Source organism: Microtus ochrogaster, chromosome 8 (assembly GCF_000317375.1).
Source record: "Microtus ochrogaster isolate Prairie Vole_2 chromosome 8, MicOch1.0, whole genome shotgun sequence".
NCBI lineage: Eukaryota > Metazoa > Chordata > Mammalia > Rodentia > Cricetidae > Microtus > Microtus ochrogaster.
This window is the reverse complement of record NC_022015.1, coordinates 46,994,251-47,010,304: the sequence shown is the minus strand read 5'-3', so window position 1 is coordinate 47,010,304 and position 16,054 is coordinate 46,994,251. Positions and strand designations below refer to the sequence as shown.

General features: G+C 42.9%; 1 pseudogene; it reads left to right on the top strand.

The window, feature by feature from the left end:
* LOC101982383 overlaps positions 1-16,054 on the top strand; it is a 50,080-nt pseudogene that overhangs the window by 24,768 nt on the left and 9,258 nt on the right.

Sequence of the window (16,054 nt, the reverse complement as noted above, 5' to 3'; positions counted from 1 at the left end):
GATAGATAGATAGATAGATAGATAGATAGATAGATAGATGATAGATGATATAGATAGATAGATGTAGACAGATGATAGATAGATAGATAGATAGATAGATAGATAGATAGATAGATAGATAGATAGATAGATAGATGCTAGAGCCAAACAAAAAAAAGTCAAGAATCCAAGAAACCTGGGACCTCATAAGAAAATAAGGTGCAGTGTCTCAGTATGACAGTAGCATCAACTAAAGAGCAAGCATCCCATTTCTCTTCCTTTGAGAAGAGGAAAGAAGGGACACCAGAACGCTTGATGGTTTTGAGCCAGTAGGGAGGAAGTCTACTGAGGGATACAAAAGATACCCAAGAGGGGAATGTAGGATATTCTCACATGTATGCAAGTTTTTAAAAATAACAACCCAATCTCCTGTATCACAAGGAAGTAAGAATATCAGAAAATAAATGTCACTCCCAAATGGGAGATGATCATTTAAAATAGAGTATTTGGGAAGGCCTTGGAGGAAGGGAAAGGTGGGGGGAAATGATGCAATTATATTATAACCTTTAAAAAGGAAGAAATTTAAAAAGATAATTGCCACTCATATTAAAAAAGGAAAACCTTGAAAATTTATAGCTAAATTTTATTACATTGAAAAAAAAACTTGGCTTGGTACAAAACATTTACAAGATCCTATAATAATGAAACTACTGAATGTTAGTTTAATCAAGAAACTCTCTGAGGGACAAAGAATGGAAAGGAAATGACATTTAAGAGGGTAAAAAATTTCAACTATTGTAAATGGAAATGAATAAATAATGTTGCGATGATAACAAATCAAGAAACACCATTTTGGCATAACCTTAAGTGCACAGATCAATATAAAAGATAGCTACAATAGTTAAAGCCTTTGCCCCTCGGGGTACAGCTGGGGTGGCAGGTACACAGTAGACTTAGTTGGTTTTTCCGAATCTTTATTTTTTAAAAAAGTATTTTGACTTTTAAATGTTTTTAAAGTTTTCGGTCAAACTTTCCGGTGATCCTTCAGAGAGCTGGTTCTTCTCCACGGAGCCCCCAATCCTCTTTACTACAGCTTTCCACATTTCACAGTTGTTAGGTTCTGTCAAACTTCCCTATATACATGGCACCTACCCACGGCCATGCCTGACTCCAGTTGGTACCAAGAACAGTCCAGCCAGAAGGGATGTGAATAAACACCTTCCCCCAGAGAAGCAGTGATTATTCTAGACCTCACTATAGACCCTCCCCAAGTCTTGATCTACAGCAGTTGATTGCCGCCAACCCATTTCCAGCCTCCTCCTTCCTCCTGCATCCCATCTGGGCATCAGTCTAATGGATTCTTTTCTGCAGAGGTTCCTGACTCCACTCCCCACTGCCGTGTCTTGCTATGATTATAGCTACTTTCTGATTACCAAACTTCATAGTTACAATTAACTCCTCTGAGTTTTAAGGTGGACTGATTTTCTGTAGTAAGAAGGCTGCTTGTTTGCTTCCCAGCTGCTCCGCAGCTCAGACCCGAAATAATTACACAGAAACTATACTATTTAAATCACTGTTTGGCCCATTAGCTCTTGTTTCTTATTGGCTAACTCTTACATCTTAATTTAATCCATCTCCATTAATCTGTGCATCACCATGAAGTCACAGCCTACCAGCAAAGTTTCAGCACTTCTGTCTCTGACAGCGGTTCCATGGCTTCTCTCCAACTACGCCCTTCTTTCTCCCAGCATTCAGTTTAGTTTTCCCTGCCTAGCTCTGTTCCACCCTATCAGGCCAAGACAGTTTCTTTATTAACCAATGGTATTCAGGGCATACAAAGGGGAATCGCACATCAAACTTCCAACAGTTTCCTTCTACTCCTCCACCAACCAGTCACTCACAGGTTCACTCTCTCACACTTCCAGCAGAAACTGAGATCCTGCTGTTCTACTGAGGTTAGAACACCAACTCTACACTCATGTTCCCAGCATCAAAGTTCACAGACTCCTTCAATTGAGTCTCTTAAATATCCATTCGAAGGCTTAGTGTTGTGGTCCACACCTGTAATCCCAGCACTTGGGAGGCAGAGGCAGAGGATCTCCATGAGTCCAAAGCCAGCGTAGGCATCAGAGCAATACTTAAAAAAAAAAAAAAATAACAGAGAAGCGGTTTCTTGCAGTTGAAGCTAATTACCAGAGAGACCCGCAGCTGGACAATGTGAACAGAGTGAGAGACTTTGGAGCACTGAGTCCTAAATGGGATGCCTTTATCAAACCCCTACCCTCAGGGCTCAGAGTTATGTGGAAGGGGAAAAGAAAGATTGCTCTTGGAGGTGGTAGTGAGTGGTTCCAAGGAGGCAGTGCCTCCAGACACAGCAGGACGGATGTACCTATAAACTCACAGAGGCTCTGACAGCACATTCATCACCGGCACAAGTTCAAAATAGTCCCAGCACTGATGAGTGGAGGGGGGGGCACGATGTCCCACCCCTAACCAAGAAGCTATGTACAATTGATAACTTCTGGGAAAGGGACTATCAGGTTTTTTTTTTTTTTAAAGATGTGCCACTGGGTATACCAACGTCACTAGGGCAGGCCTCGTGCCCCACATATAGTTTGTCAACACAGAATGGACTCCCGTGTGGACATTTTTCATCTTATTTTCTTTATCCTCTTTCTTTTTTCTCCTTTTTTTTTTTGCTTTATCTGTTTTTATTTTTATTTTTGGTTGTTTTTTCAGAGAGAGAACACATGAAGTTGAGTTGGTAGGGAGGTGGGGAGGATCTGGGAAGGGTCTGGGGAGGGGAAAGATATGACAAAATGCATGAAAAACAATTAATTATTTAATCTATTAAGACCAGAGCTGACTGTCCACTCTCTTCCCGGGACTTTGCCTGTTAATAGCATCAGAAAAAGAGCTGGAATTTTTCTATCTAAATACTGTGCTTACCTCCATAGGCCTAGTACGGAGTTAAATATTTAGACCATTTCAGTAAGTTTTCGTTACTAAACAATAACTACTTTGGTTCTTTTCTGGTTAACATCTTTTGTGCCCTCATCTGCTGGTACCTTCACCTCCATCTCCTCTAGCCCAGGACATTATTTTTAGCTTTCCAGTTACACAAAAGCTGTGTGTGTGTGTGTGTGTGTGTGTGTGTGTGTGTGTGTGTGTGTGTGTGCAATTTTGCATTATCCACCCTGACTGGGTGATGTCTGGGGTTTCTTAATCATTTTTTGCTTCTCAGAGCCTGGTTCAAACACAAACTGTGGTAGATCATCTTGGATACTCTCCTGTTGATGTATTACAGGGTTCTAGTCCACAATGGTGGAGTAAAGGAACAGCTGAGAGCTCACATCTTGATCCACAACCATTAGCAGGAGGGAAAGGGGAAAAGGGGAAGGGGGAGGGAGAAAACTTGCCCTAGGAATTACAGGAGTCTTTTGAAATCTTAAAGTCTTCCCCCAAGTGTCACACTTCCTCCAGCAAGGTCACACCTCCTTCTCAAAGAGTTCCACCAACGGGGGAATTCAAGTACATGAGCCTATGGAGGTCCGTTCTCATTCGAAGCACCACATAGACGTTCACCAAATGCTTATTGAAAATGTAACTCTGAGAGGATAAACAATCCATTTCTGAAAATCTCAATAGAGCCTTGGATGCATTTTTCCACCCATTAAATATTAATATGAAAGGCAGCGAATGCTTCCCGTAGAACTGTCATCTGTTCTTTCGGAAGCTCTGTCTCATTCCAGCGTAAAGGAACAAGATTGCTTCGTACAAGTTTGCATGCCCGTCAAGGTCAAAATGTCCAAGCAGTGCAGTTTATCAAGGTCGTTGTGAGAGAAGCCAGCTTTAATCGGCACTGTACCTTAGGATTGTAAGTTGCCGAGACTTCCTTACAAGGGAGGCCTCCCCAGGTAATTTTCCTTTAAAATGGTACCTCAGGTCCTCCTCCATCATCATCAGAATGCCCTGTAACTGTTTCTGCTCTTTGATCTTCTCTAAGGTGCTAAACTACAGCCTACAGCCAGGGACCCTCACCTGAGCCTAGGCAGCCTGTCTATATAAAGTATTATGGGACACACAAGAACTTACCTCAGCAGTGGACATGGTCTCTTTGGGTCGGGAATAAACAGGTAGGTACACTTGCACAAAACTTTGAGCTATAGCCTTAAGATTTGCAAATCTTATTGTATATAAATTGAGCTTTAGTAAAATTCCCTTTAAACGGCACTGGGGTGTAGCTGAATACTTGAGAGGATGTTTAACACATGTGAGGTTCTGGGTTCAATTCCCAACACCACAAAAATATAAAAATTAAGGCTGGTGAGAGGACCCATTGACAAACCAAGGCTGAAGACCAGGGCTTGATTCCAGGGAGATACACACACACCAAATGTAATAATAATTTTTAAGCATAAAAATTAAAGAGTTGTACAAATAAAATGTGTGGCTGAAAGGCCCACAAAACAGTACAGGCTATTGCTATTGCTCTTGGTTTCTCTCAGAGCTTCATGATGAGACCCTGTTAGTAAAACACCATACTCTTTGGTGATATGGAGATAGAGAAATCTAGTTGGAACAGGGCTGGAAGCTTCTTCCTCACAAACTTGCAATCTTCAGTGCCAAAAAGGTACTAAGTGTGCTGCTGGGGAAGGAAAACCATCAACAGCCTCACCCTGCAAGTTATAGCAATGACCTGCCAGGCAAGATGAGCCTCTCAGTGCAAAAATTTCATGATTGTTATGGGCAAAACCAATCAATTTCTAATTAGATTTGAAGCCTGCTCTATAGGAGAGACTTATGCCTGGTACTGGGAACCTGGTCCAGGCCCTGTTCAGAGGTTGTTGCTATTGTTTTGCTAATGGTCATATTGCCACAGTGCCTGCTACATTAGTTATGTATCTATTCATAGATTAAAGTGGTGGCCAGTCATCACCAGTGAAGCTTCTGACCCCCCTGGTGGTGGTTAATGTGGAAAGCCGTAACTTACCAAAGTGTTGCGAATAAGTGATAGTGGAATGCACCGCCCTCAAGGAGACATCTGTACTGCCCTCTCCAAGGTTCAGGGAGCATGGCAGAAGAGGGAACAGAAAGGATGCAAGAGCCAGAAGGTGGAGAAATACAAAGCAAAAGCATGTCTTCTGCACGGGATCTGGGCACTTTGCTCATTAACTCACTACACCTGTGGTCCTATACAAGCCCTGCCCCTGATTGGCCCCTTGGACCTTTCGTCAGGTATGGCTTGAGGAGCAGACCAGCACCACCAGAACAACTGAGGAGAAGCCCCCACTGTTGTACTCAGACTCCACCACGTCTTGGAGCTGAGGCCACCCTTTCCACTGTGTTCCCTACCTGTTACTGTTCATGACCAGGACAGGAGGCAGGCCATTCCTGGGAGAGACAGCACGCCTCTGATGTGCTCTGAGTGTGGATCCTAGTGTAGCCTCTGCAATGCCTTCTCAGTACCACAGCTGTCTGTCACTGCAATCTGACATTCCCTAACTGACCCCACCCATCCCGAGTTTCCTCCCAGTATTTCCTGAGTATATATATAATGCCACGCTTACACTTGCTTCTCAGGAGCTCCAAATGAACACATCCACTCATGAAAAGAAGAGATCAAGTTAACAAGCCATACAGCAGGAAAAAAGATCACCCACCTATTAAGAACTATTTAATTGCTACCAAGAACACATAATTGCTCCCTACGTATAAGCTACACATCTGGCTGCTCTCTTAAACTGATATTCACTGTGATGTCCAAGGGATTGAGCTCTCTTTGGAGCAATGGACTGGCTTTCCAGTTATTGAGAACAGGCCTCTCACCAAAATTAACACAAATCTCAAGGCAAATGAATTAATGGTCACAGTCATTGTCTGCTTTAAAGGGTACACTAATAAGATTGTTGAGGGAAGAAATCAGGTCACAAAGAACAGGAGGTTGAACCTGAGGGACTGGCTGTGCCCGGCTAGCTCTGGAAGCCTCTTACCTGATTTCATTACTTAAAGCAACTGAGCCTATCACACTCCTCTGAGAGGGAACACAGTGTCTGACCATGGCTTAATATCATCACGCCTTGCCAATAAATCCTGCAGCTCGAGTCTGAAGAACAAGCACTGTTACGGTCTGGGTGAGGCTTGTTTCTTAGGGATCCATCCCTGTCCTGGGAGACAGTGAGCGAGTCTTTAAGTGGTAGCTGGTCCGAGGTTTTACATCACTGCAGGCATGCTCCTGAGAGAAATTAGAACAAAGGTCCTGGGACCCCAGGGTCTCTCTGGTTTCTTTTCTCATTGCATCTAACACAAACCCCTACCACTGTGAAGCCATCCTCCCTGAGTTCCTCACCAGAGCCAATGTCAGCGTCAGCATCATTTTCCTGAACGTAATCCTATTTTCTTTATAATACAGGTATTCATCATGCTAATGGCAGACAAACTAATTATCCATATGAGAATTGACTTTGTTATCACAGGAATGTGGCTTAAGATTGGCTCAACATATTATAAACTCTCTGTCTCTCTGTCTCTGTCTCTCTCATTTTCAGACAGAGTCTGTGTATGTAGCTCAGGGTGACCTGGGACTCACTAGACCTGTCATGCCTGGAGCTCACAAGTCTCGAGTCTCAGCCTCCCAACCAATGGGATCACCGGCTCTCCCCCGGAACACACAGCTTTACTCTGAGTGTTTCTGAAAAGCCGTGTTGTTTATGCTAATTCTTAGGCGTGGCTTTCACTGATGGTATATAATTTCTGCTTTACTCAGTTTTTATAATTACTGAAACACTTGCTGGACTCCTGGCTCCCCTCGGCACTTTAATTATGCATCTGTGTATGGTTTTTCTTCTGGCACAAACTCCTTTCGCTGTGCAACCACAGCCTTTTTATGACATTCTGCCTTTCCAAACAGTTAATGATCCTAGTCAGGGCTGTGGATGTGAAATTCCTTTCAAGTGCACATGTTTTCTGTTTCCCCAAGTCTGCTTTAGGCCACCAGGGGAGAGAAGCAATGCACACCACACATTAGGTCCAAAGAAGAGTTTGCTGTCTGAAATCAGGGTAAACAATTCTGCCAGGTGCTCCCAACCGTCCAAAGACAGCCCATTTCTTCTCTGCAAACTCCAGTTCCAGGTACATCTGTGAAGACATCCCTCTGTTGTTGTCTGGGTTTCTTTCCTGCCTGGTCTCTGTCCTCCCACCAGGTCCCACAGCCATTTAGCCCCAAAGAAATCACACAGAGGTCTATATTAATGATAAACTGATTGGTCCATTAGCTCAGGCTGCTTATTAACTTTTATAACTTACATTAACCCATTATTCTTATCTTTGCTAGCCACATGGCTTGGTACCTTTTTCAGCAGGGTAATCACATCTTCCTTCTTCTGTGTTTGGGACAGGACTGGGGAGGAATGGGCTTTCTCATTCCCAGAATTCTCCTGTTCTCGTTGACCCACCTCTACTTCCTGTCTGGTTGTCCCGCCTATACTTCCTGCCTGGCTACTGGCCAATCAGCGTTTATTTAAAATATAATTGACAGAATACAGACAATTGTCCCACACCACTCTGTTGCTAAGCACCTGCACAGGTGTGCCAGGAGATGCTAACCCACTTTCACCAGACCATAGTTCTCCAGCCTGTCACCATGGTTACACCAGGGATGTTTTCTCTTCTGCCTTCAAGACCCCAGCATCCCCCATGCTGCTGTCACCTTTTGTGGTGTCTCCTGGCACAGCTCCAATATACCTCACCTCTGTCTGCTAGTGTGGGTGCTAGAAACCTGTTCCTTAAATCCTATCCAAGTCTATGCATGTGCCCTCACACAGACCATCACAACTGTAGTAGCATAAATAATAATGTGTACTAGATTGGTAATTCTCAGCCAGGTGTGAATTTTACCACAACTGGGAAACAAACATCTAGTGACAGAGGCCAGGGATGTCCCAACACTCCGTGGTGCCCAGAGCATCCTCTGCACAGAGATTATCTGACCCAACTTTTTAATAATGCCAGTGAGTTGTTGATTTTATAAACTGTGAAAACAAGAGTGTAGTCAAGTATTTCAAAGCTTTAATTGGTTACAGCTGCATATTTAAGGGTTTAAAAATAAACTTGCTGTGTGAGATAGGGCCTGAGATTTCCGAAAATAACTGGGAAAGGTAAATTCAATTACATCTGGAAAACGTTAACGTTTCTCAAGCTGAGAGATAGGTACACAGATGTTCATTATATCAGTTTTTAGTTCTCTCTATTTTTTCATTTCATTTTTGTCTTTAAAGGTAGCATTCTGTTATGTAGCCCAGGCTGGCCTGACAATCTTGATCCTCCTACTTCAGCATCCCAAGTGCTAGGATGATAAGCATGTTCCATCACACCCAGGCTTTTTGTTTTACTTTTTTATTTGAAATATTAATGTATTAATATAGAGTTTAAATAGCATAATTAATTCTTTAAAATTAGACATTGTATGATATTTTCAGTCTATCTCTTAATGCGGTGGTTTGAAAGAAATAGTCCTCAAAGGTAGTGGCACTATTAGGAAGTGTGGCCTTGCTGAAGTAGGTGTGGCCTTGTTGGAGGAAGTGTGTCACTGTGGAGGTGGGCTTTGAGGTCTCTCATATATGCTCAGACCATACCCAGTGAGACAGACCACTTTCTGTTACCTGCAAGTCAAGATGTAGGACTCTCAGCTGCTTCTCCAGCATCATGTCTACCTGCGTGCCACCATGGAACACCATGATGATAACAGATTAAAACTCTGAACTGTAAGCCAGCCCAATTATATGTTTTTCCTTTGTAAGAAAAGTTGCCAAGGTCATGGTATCTCTTCACAGCAATAGACACCCAAAGTAAGACACTAATATAAATAAAGTAAATATTATAGAATTTCAGTAATTTTATTAAATGGTCAGGCTTGGGGTATGGCATCAGATACATTCCACAGCATTTTTTTTTTTTGCCATTAGCTGGATAAGCAGGAGAAAGAGAATATTGGGGTAAAGGGAAGACCTCCCATAATGGACATAATGAGACTGCTGTGGGAAAATTCTATACTCTCTCAATTATATTTTAAATAAACGCTGATTGGCTGGTAGCCAAGCAGTAAGTATAGGTGGGAAAACCAGACAGGAAGTAGAAGTGGGGCAATGCGAACAGGAGTATTCTGGGAAGAAGGAAGCTCCTCCAGCAGTCCTTCCCAGACCACCAAAGAAGCAGGATGTGACCTGCCCTGCTAAAAAAGGACTGAGCCATGTGACTAACATAGATAAGAATAATGCGTTAATATAAGTTATAAGAGCTAATACAGGGGCTGGAGAGATGGCTCAGTGGTTAAGAGCATTGCCTGCTCTTCCAAAGGTCCTGAGTTCAATTCCCAGAAACTACATGGTGGCTTACAACCATCTGTAATGAGGTCTGGTGCTCTCTTTTGGCCTGCAGGCATACAGGCAGACAGAATATTGTATACATAATAAATAAATAAATAAATATTTTTTTAAAAGAGCTAATACAAAGCCAGAGCTAATGGGCCAATCAGTTGATAACTTATGGAGACCTCTGTGTGATTTTCTTTGGCACTTCACAGTTGTGGGAAATGGGCAGGACAGAAACCCCAACAAGCAGGCTCTTATGTTACATGAGACACGGACAAGATCACCTCACCAGAGCAGCCAGGGCATGACATGGGTAGACATGGATTAGAGTATGAAAACTTTAGTCAGCAAACAGATTTTCCATAAAACATCATGGACATTACAGCTTAAAGAGAGATTGAGTTTGAGGAAGTTGTCTGTATGAGTTTTCTAGAGAAAAAACTGTCATCCAAAAATAACCTGATGAGAGCTAAATTTACTGCTGTAATTATGTGAAGAGGGATTGCTTATGTTTTTTCATGTAACTAATTCTTCCTGAGATTCTGAAAGCAATGGGAGAAGCTGAAAGAAATGGACATTAGATCCAGATGGAGGGGAAGCCTCGGCCTTGGCCACAGGGTGGGAAGGGAAGGCAAATGCGTGTGTGGCTTGGTCTGCAGGTTTTGAGTGGCAGGAAGGTAAGCCAACGACGTCTGAGGGTGATGGTACAGTTAAGAGGGTAGAGGAAGTCCTAGGAAGAGAAAGGAGATGGTACCAGAAATCCACAGCTAAGTGGGATTGCGGCCAGTTTGAGGCTTTATCTCATGAATGCTTAGTGATCTCTACCCATTCGCTAGCATGAGCCCATAGGGCCATGAGAGTGCTCCAAAGGAGGCAAGAAGAAGAGAGAGTGTCCTAAGCCTTCTGAGCTTGATGGAGGAAGAAGGGAGGTGACTGTGTTTGCTAAGAGCAGGCTGTATTGAACAAAGGACTCTCCCTAGAAAAGAAGAAAATAAATGAGAAGAACCAATCAGGAATCAATGAATCAACGTCTAAATCTAGACAACTGTCCTTGTGAATTACTCGAATAGTTCAAAAAGGAGGGCAGAGGTCATGGGCAATAATAGGCTCTCTGAAATTGAGACTTGAGATGGAGTACTTTCTGGAGAGCACAGGACTAAGCTGCTGACTTACAGCAAAGTTTCTATCATGAAGGCGGGTTGACTGAGGAGACCCTGGGCTGTCCTGGTGGGCTGACCCTCCGTCTTCTGCTTAACAGCGAATGAGTGCTTCGTGGGAACAAGCATGATGCCACTCATGTGTCAAATCTTGTTTCTTGTAGGATGCTCAGGTTAGGTGGACTATGGGGGGGGGGTCCTAAAGAACAAGCATATGGCAGGAGTCCCCCTGTAGCTTGAGAGAGCAGGAAGGAGAAACTAGGGGAGCTGCCATTACCCTGTGTTGGTGCCTTAAGAACAACTCTGGAAAATTTTCACACATTGCACTCCTCACACACTGGAGAGACGTTCATAATCCAGAGCCAGTCAGGCACATTAGAATTTGCCATAATCAGTTCTATTAATACCATGAAGAAACCCGTGCAGTTCAGAAAGGATTACCCAACAGTAGCTGAAAGCCAGAGCTAACCTCCAGCTGGATGAGAAGAGGTTCCTTTTGTCACTGAGTGCCTGTCCAATAGGAGAAAGGTCAGTCTGCCCCTGCTAAATTATGGACAACATAAATAGCCTTTTGCCTTCCTGTGGCTGCTCAGGACAGATGCAGCCATATCTGAGTCAGAAGTGCCCACTTAGGCATGGGGATGTAGACATCAAAACGTCAATAATTACTGATCGCTTCCATACTTGTTTACTACTAGGTTCCAAGTTCACCTCTAGAGATGATCAAAGGGAAAATGTGATGAACGTGAAGTTCACTGCACTTTGGGGATGCCTCTGTGTTTCGTCCGTTTGTCAAACGGGGGTTTATGAGCATGCCCTGTGCTCCAAACATGCTGTGATCGAGACTGCAGATTGTGCTCCACCTTGGGATATTATTGCAGGTTAGTGAAGATGGACAGAGACCTGGTCAATACTGAGATTTAATTACTTACTTAGTATCATTTGTTTGTAAATGACGTACTACGTATGTTGCTAGAGATGAACACACATCTACAGACATACCTTCTGCCTTGATTGGGTGATGTTCAGAATGCTCACTGCATAATTAAGAGCTCCTTGTGCAGAGCAGAAGTCTCAAGGGGAGATCTGGAAATACATTACAAACAGAGCATCAGAATCATGAACGCCCACTTGTCTGAGAAACCACAAGAAGTTTAGGACAACTGAAGCCAGTGTCTAGCGTGGGATGCAGTTAACAGGTAAAGGAGGATAAGTCAGGATGAGTGTTCATTGGGTTTTGGAATTTAACCCTCACTTTGGAGAGAACAGCAAGTGACTTAAGCATCTTTTTTAGCAGGGGGATAAAACAGCTGTGCTGCTCCCAAATGGACCATTCTCTAGCAATATGGAAACTGGCTTTGTATCAGGCAAGCCCGGATGCCAGGAGTGCAATTAGCTCCATGCAATGATCCAGACAATGAGGATAAAACAACAAAAGCAGTGGCTATGACAAACCACTGAAAACCAACGGGATTTCAGTAGGTGCACAGTGGAAGACGCTGGTGAGAGTGGAAGCATCCAGGGTGGCTTCCATCTGTGTTCTGTGCACCAGGCAAGCGAGCCTGGCATCAGTTGCCTTCACGGTAGAACAGGAAGGGCTTTGCGGCAGGGGCATGGTGTGGTTTTGCACTCCCCAATTGTAATAAGGTTTAACTAAAACTGAAAATATGAGTGAGACTATGAAAATTAAAAACTTTTGCTTTCTCAACAATTCTGTGAAGAAGATGAAAAGATAGGCTACATTCAGAGAAAAAACAATCTCCAAGCCCATATCCAATAAATATTCTGTATATAAGATATATCGAGAGCTGTCAAAAATTAGCAAGCAAACAATCTAATTAGCAATTGGGCAAATTTTTCATCAAAAAACACATGCTGACATGTCACCAAGGAGGAGGCACGGCAAGCAGGCATGTGGATATTTGTTCAATATCGTGGACCGTAGAAAAATCAAAGTTGGGTGCAGCATCACCAGACATCCATCACGCTAAGAAAAAACAAGGAAAACAGCAAGAGCTGGCAAGGATGTAGAGAAAGAAGTGCAGGTGCCGGACACAGTGTGGATGCGGCTCTAAAAGATGGGAAGACAGGTCCGCATTTAATGCTGCTTCCTTTACAGCACAGAAGTCATGACCCCCATTCAAAGTGATGAAGAAGTGGTAGGATGCAAAACCCGAACCAGCTGAGGTTTGGAGCAACCGCAGCCATCGAGGGAAGCAGGAAAGGGCATTTAGTGGAAATAGCACAATGCCCACACGTCTTACCCCTCTTCACACCATCTACAATGCTGCCCCAGAGGATTCTATACCATGATATAAATGTTCCACCTGTGTGCTGTCCTCTCTCAGAGCTCTCGGTCCCATGTGGCTACAGGTAGTGCAAGTCTGTGAGTGTCACAAAGCAAGTGACTTTATCACATACAATTTTAAGTTAGATAGCCATACATTGTCAGCAGACTGTCTATCAGTAAGTGAAGATAACAGGTGTATATAGTAGGCTATCAATTTTCTTTTTTATTAATTTTAATAAAAAAGTTTTATTGTTGTTGGTATGTAAAATAAAGGAAAATGTTAATAAAAAGGAGAGAAAAAGAAAAAAATGATTTTATGTGTATGAGTATTTTCCCTGCAGTTACAGATAGTTGTGAACCATGTGGGTGCCGGGAACCAGACCCAGGTCTTCTGCAAGAGCCGCAAGAACTCTTAACAACTGAGCAATTGCTCCAGCACCTATTGGTTTATTGTTTAATTAGTGTGCAAAGTATTAGATTTCAGCTGTGTTGTGGTGGTACACGCCTTTAATTCCAGCACTCAGGAGGCAGAGGCAGGTGGATCTCTGTGAGTTTGAAGCCAGCCTGGTCTATAGAGCAAGTGTCAGGACAGCCAGGGCTACACGTACCCTACAGACAGGGTACAAGCCTGTCTCAAAACAAACCAAACGTAAAGTATTGGATTTCATCATGACATTTCCAAACAATATAATGTCTCCCCACACACCCTTGTACCATTCCTCCAGCCTCCTTTCCCCTTGCAAATCACGTGTGTCCTTGGCCTCTGCCACTCAGCACCTCCCCACTTTCGTGTCCTTTCTGTTTCTCAGCCTTTCCTACACTCTCCCTCATTTACATACATAGATGTCTTTTTTTTAATTAAAATATGATTTATTATGCTCTGTAAAAGCATGTAAATGTAAGAAAGCGTAGAAAATAAAGAACTCTCTGCTGGTAGATTTCTCAGGATTGCTGAAGTTTATATGGGGAACAAAGGGTTAAGAAGGATTTTTCCTGGCCAACAGAATTTGAAGTCATAAGCATGTTTGAGTGAATGTGCCATGTTACAGGATGACTAAGGTCGTTTCACAATAACAAGAATTTTGTGTGCTAAGAGCATCATATTTGACAGAGATAGGAAGTGAGGAGTTCAAATATACATCTATGCCAAACAAAGACAGTTCAATTTTCTTTCGTACATAATGACGAATTTCAGACGTTCTGATGAAAAAGATGTGTTTTATATGAGATTTCTGAAGAATAAACTGTGGTCTGTCTGAGGGGTGTTAGTCATCAGACGCTTCTAAGCCAGAGGCCAGAGGTTTAGATAGTTGTTGTTCAAGCAAAGTCTGTGAAAATGAAGCCTGCAGAATTGGTTGTGTATTGCATCAATACTGCTTTAACTGCTATACAAGGTTCAGATTGTCCAACTGAACTTATAGGGAGGGAAATTTTTCTTCTCAGTCAGATTTTTCAGCCCAATCCTAATATAGAGTCTTCAGTGTTACAAAGGCTGGTATATGTCTATCTTTCCTCAATGATAGACACATTTAACGTGTATTAATAGATATGTCTAATACATAGTTTGGTATGAAGATTTTTGTCCTGTTGGGAAGGCTGATTGACAAAGATTCAGCAATCTGAAGCTGTGTCACACAGTCTGAGAAGACTAGTAATGGAGAATTCTGTGAACCAGGACATGACTCCAAAGGCCAGCAGCATTGAGGCCTGGACAGGAAATAAAAGTGTTTCTGAGTCTGTGTCCTTATTGAACATGATACTTTGCAATTCTATCAGTTCTCTTTCAAGTTTCATAATCCCATATTTTCTTTATAGCAATCCGTTGTGTACATACAGTGTTTTCAGTATCTATTCATCTTTGATGGGCATCCAGGCTGCTCCCATTTCCTTACCATTGTGAGCAAGGAAATCATAAATATGGATATGAAAGTGTCTCTGTGGTAGGATATGGAAGTATCATATATTTTCAAACACAGTTTGGTCCTTTTGGGTAGCTAGCAAAGATCTAGGCCCAGAATCCAAGCACATAATTTTTTTCCTATGTATTCATAATTCAATAATTCATTATAAAATCCTTGGCCCCGAAACCTCAAATAGCAAGTGTTCTCATCGTTCTTTTACTCTTGTTTTTGATTTTCAAACCTTTTTTGTCAAGCTTATATTGCAATCAATCTGGCAGGCTGGTAATAGTAAAGACTAGCCTTGGAGACTGAACATTCCAGAAAGCGTGTTTCCCAGAGTTTCCTAAGGTCAGAACGGACTTCAGAAGGTATGTGGGCCTGCCTACTCTGTGGCATGGCTAATGTGCACAGGCTAAAGACAGGGCAGGCTTCAAACACAAGCTCACCCTGTATCTCTCCCCAAAGTTCTCAGATTCAAACACATTAGCATTCAGCATGTCATTTCTGAAGCACAAAGACCTTCCTGACTTTGGGAGCCTTAATAAAGAACTTCAAGGATTGAAGCAAAATGATTAAATGCTGTGGTGGCTAGTTTCAGCTGTCAACTTGATGCCACCTAGAATCACGTGAGAAAAGACAATGGGTCTATGGACTGGCCAGTGGACATGCCCTTGAGGAATTTTCCTTGGATGGGTTCACTGAACTAGGAAGACCCACCCTGAACGCAGATGGTACCATTTCCTGGGCTGGGCTCTGGACTGTATAAGAATAGACAAAACTAGTTGAGTACCCGGCAAGCTAGCAAACAAGTGTTCTCTCTTGACTGATGCTCTAAGTCCCTGCCTCAACTTCCCCACAACTGTGGACTGTAACCTAGATATACAGCCTCTCTGCCCTAAATAGCTCTTTGTCAGCAGATTTTATGGCAGCCACAGAAATGAAACTAGAACCGAAGTAAAGAAGTGGAGCCTAGGATTAGTTCTTGCTGTAATGTGGGTATGTACTAGCTAGCCTCTGAAGGTCACTGTGCTAATGTAAGTGTGTATTAGCTGGCCTCTGAAGGTCACTGTACTAATGTAGGTGTGTATTAGCCAGCCTCTGAAGGTCACTGTGCTAATGTAGGTGTGTATTAGCCAGCCTCTGAAGGTCACTGTGCTAATGGCTCAGATTCTAGCACATCAGCACACTGGAAGGTGCTGGAATCTTAGCAGGGTAAAGCCCAGAGGGAGGAAGGTAAGTCACTGAAGGCAGGCCCCTGAAGGGGATTGTGGGATCCTGGGTTTTGTTCGTTTTGTTTTCTGTTTCCCATTGCTCCCTGGCTCATGTAGTAAGTGGCTGCACCTTCAGAATACATCCTAC